This window comes from Benincasa hispida, chromosome 7 (assembly GCF_027475165.1).
Source record: "Benincasa hispida cultivar pf3 chromosome 7, pf3_genome.v1.1, whole genome shotgun sequence".
Lineage (NCBI taxonomy): Eukaryota > Viridiplantae > Streptophyta > Magnoliopsida > Cucurbitales > Cucurbitaceae > Benincasa > Benincasa hispida.
This window is the reverse complement of record NC_143484.1, coordinates 13025633-13029887: the sequence shown is the minus strand read 5'-3', so window position 1 is coordinate 13029887 and position 4255 is coordinate 13025633. Positions and strand designations below refer to the sequence as shown.

The 4255-nt window shown below is 34.4% G+C and overlaps 1 pseudogene; it reads right to left on the bottom strand.

Moving 5' to 3' along the window:
- Nucleotides 1-2140: 2140 nt before the first annotated feature.
- LOC120080943 (glycosyl hydrolase 5 family protein pseudogene) lies at nucleotides 2141-4002 on the bottom strand (annotated as a pseudogene).
- Nucleotides 4003-4255: the final 253 nt, after the last annotated feature.

The following is a 4255-nucleotide window of genomic DNA, read 5'->3' as shown; positions in this document are numbered from 1 at the left end:
GGAGAAACTTGTTTCGTAGAGTTGAACTTGAGATGGTATTGTTGTTGATGTTGATTTGATGTGATGTTGTTTGGTCTCTTATACTTGATCCTCTGATTCTCTCTAGGTTGAATGTGTACGTTTGATGTATAGAAGCGGAGCATGTGGATGTTCTTGAGCTTGGAGTCTTAGAAGAATGCTTTTATCTTCAAAGAACTTCAGTCTTCAAGTGTGGTTAATATCAAGAGTTTGGGCATCTTCTGATTGTTGGGAGAATTCTCTATAGGTCATCTACAGTGTAGAATTGTTGACATCCACAAATGGGGAGAGCTCCTCTATTTATAAAGTTCTTTGGTGGGCCTCGTTTGCAGTGGCTCAGTTGGTCGGTTTGGCCTTTGGACCTAGTTAGTTGGATTTGGGCTTGATTTGACGCTTGGGTCAAATTCAGCATATTTTTGGGCTTAATTGGACTAACCCAAATAATAATATCAAATTGGGTCAAATTAATCTTATATGATTCAACAGTCATGATGAAACCATGTGGCGTCATTAAAATTTATCTTCAACTCCAATTTGGGACATAAGTTAACCCTTGATTGGTCCTAAATCTGATGATTTGGAATTTCGTCATGAATGACGTGGTAATTTCTGATTGATCCAAAATTTCTCATTCAACAATGTCTACTCAAATCAACTCAATTATTTTATTATGTAAATGACATGCTTGAAAAATATTAAAGTTAAGCTAAATGAATGCCTTAGTCAACGAAATTTATATATTGTAAAATTCCGGCCGATTTCAATTGTACTAAAAATATTAAAATTAAAAAAATATATAAACATTCTTATTGTAAAATTTAAAATAAAAAATTAGTATACATATTGAAAATTTGAAAAGTGAAAATTTAAATAACATATAAATCAAAATATTAAAAAAGTTTAAAAATTAAAATTAAAATAAAATATAAATATAGCAAAATTATTTTTTTTGAAAAACAACAAAATTAATTATGAAAAGAAATAAAATAGAACAAATGGAAATAAATATAAAAAATAGAAATGACATATCTAGGAACTTGAACACGCAACCAAGAGGTAACAAATTTTTATACTTTCTCAAATTTGAAAATTCTTAAAATTTAGAAACAAAAAATAGATGAGAAGAAATGAGAAAAAAAAACGTTATCAAACAAATCCTTTACATTTGCAAATTAATAAAATTAATAGGAGGTAACAAATTTCTAGGATGAAAAAGAAAGGTCGGCCTCAAAATATACATTTATTATTACAAATAGAAAGTTAGTCACAGTGTTGGTTCCAACAAGTTCAAATCATTGGCTTTAGATCTCTTGGAGGCAATTTGAATAACCATTAGTGAAAAATGCAAGACGTTTTCATATATCTAATCTCACAAATACAGACCGAATCACAATTTGTTGGTTCAACCAAGTACAAACCATTGATTTTGGGTTTGTTAATCTTCTTGAAGGATCGACCTTTGGGCTTGATGATCTTCTTAGAGGATTAGTGTTCGTACAAGGCTTCCAGAGAAACTTGTTTCGTGGAGTTGAACTTGAGATAGTATTTTTGTTGATACTGATTTGATGTGATGTGGTTTGGTCTCTAGTACTTGATCCTCTGATTCTCTCTCAGTTGAATGCGTACGCTTGATGTATAGAAGCGGAGCGTGTGGATGTTCTTGAGCTTGGAGTCTTAGAAGAATGCTTTTATCTTCAAAGGACTTCAGTCTTCAAGTGTAGTTAACTTCAGGAGTTTGGGCATCTTCTGATTGTTGGGAGAATTCTCTATAGGTCATCTACAGTGTAGAATTGCTAACCTCCACAAATGGGGAGAGCTCCTCTATTTATAAAGTTCTCTGGTGGGCCTCGTTGGCAATGGCTCAGTTGGTCTATAGGCTGACCTTTGGACCTAATTAGTTGGATTTGGGCTTGATTTGACGTTTGGGTCAAATTCATCCTATTTTTGGGCTTAATTGGACTAACCTAAATAATAATATCAAATTTGGTCAAATTAATCTTATATGATTCAACAGTCATGATGAAACCATGTGGCGTTATTAGAATGTTGGAGGTAATTTGGATTGTCATAAGTTGAAATACTAGGTGTTTTCATGTACATAATTTTACAAATACAAGGTCAATCACAATGTGTTGGTTCCAACAAGTTCAAACCATTGACTTTGGGTGTCTTGGAGGCAATTTGGATCGCCATTTGTGCAAATACAGGAGTTGGTCACAATTTTTGAAGAGTTGGAGCTTTCAATTTGCAAACAAAGACTCTTTCCATCTTGAGTGGAAGTGGCCAAATGAAGCTTAGAATTCGAAATGGCACTCCAAACACTTTGTTGGCCCAAACAATCAGTTGAAAGAGATGCCTCAAGGCCTTCCCCGCTAGCCTTCAAGCACAAACCAGTGTCTGACATCCTAATTGGAGTGCCATCGTTGTCATGACTCCATCGAGTTGAGGCAGAGCAATCAGTGAGGAAAATTTCTTTGTTGTCTCTAGAGACTTGGATACATTGGCCACTTTGTGGATGATATATAACATATGAGAATGATGCATTGGAATTTGGATCTGTGTACCATAAAAAATGTTACAAATTGTTAATTAACTAGTTTTACAAAACTTTTTTGAATTATTGGACATTTATTTTTACAAATTGGAGTAGTTTGCTAGTTATAGATTCTTTCATGTACTCATAACATTAATATAATTACCTTGTAATAGGGTCTGCAATAGTTGAAACTTCTTTACAAAGTTGGGATTCTTAATTTGAGTCCAACTGGAGTCGAGTACTCCAAAAGCTTCTGCAGGCTCTGCTTGACCTTCCCTATAATAATAGCTTCCTTGCCAAGTCCACAATGCCCAATCCAAATCTTTTTGTGCAAGATGGGCTGTGAAGCAACTCATGATCGATTTTCTGCATCATCAACCTCTCTTTGATCATACCCATATTCACTAACAAATAAAGGAAATGGATTTGATCCTTCCATTACAAACCCAGCATGGTCTATAAATCCATTCACAATATTTGCACAGATCTTGTTCAATGGTTGTTGTACAAACTTGCTCTCAGAATCTCCACTAAAAGAATAGATATGTACCTCGAAAACTAACTTATTGTCTAAGGTGTTTACCGTCAAAGGCTTTTCCTTTAAGCATCGGAGATCATTGTCATAATTTAAGCCTGAAACAATCACTAAAACTTCTGGATTTATTTTATGAATCGTGGTTACTCCTTGAGTTACATAGTTGTTCCAATCATTTGCATTTTCCATAAAGCCTCGTATCTCATTTCGTAAACTCATTCCTATTACCTAAACAACAATCAAAAGACTTTATATGTTAATGAAATGTTATAAAAGTTTTTAAAAGGTCGAGTTTAGTTTTAAGAATTTAAGAAAATCTCTTGATGTTACATACCGTTGATTTGTTGCGAAAGCGTTGGGCAACTAAGCTAAGACCTTGTAGCCATTCTTGAGGGTCAAAATTGCGGTTTCCGAAAAAACCATTGCCATCATCAAGAGAGCAACACCATCTTGGTTGGCTGATGTGATTGTCAACGATGACCATCAGACCACTCGCCCCCAACACATCAACAACAGCTTCATAAGCTTCAGCAATAATCTTGTTCAACACAAAAGGATTATATTGAGCCAATCCAACTTTTGCTTGTTTTAAATCAAGAAGATCAAAGTTTTCTTCAACCGTCCTATTTGCATAGCGAGTAAACATATGGGTTGCATATGTGAGTCGTACACAATTGAATCTTAACTTGATTGCCTCATCTGCTAGTTCTTTTAACGGTCTATGGTTAAGGCCTTCTGCCAGTATGCTCTGTGTGTGCGAAGGCCAATTCACACACACAAGTTTCACTCGACGACCTGTTTGCGAATCAATGATCCATCTTCCTCGTGTTGACAATGGTAACGAATAAGTTGAAAGAGATGAAAACACAAAAGCTAAGGCTAGAAATAGAATGATTTGAAAAGGTCTTCCCATTTTCTTGTATCTTTTTGTCAATAAATATCTTTTTTTGGATTGTGGTGAGAAGCAAAGCCCGAACATTGCTTATATAAACTCTTTTATGTTGGTTGAAATTTGTTTAAAGTTTGTGTTGATGTATACAACTTTGGCATACTTTTTCTATATTGAGAAGCTTAATTTTGTTCATAAAATGTGTTTCCAATTTTGTTGAAAATCGATAAATGTTGCTAACAAATTAATGCTAGCTAAGTCTCGAGAAACTTCCGGC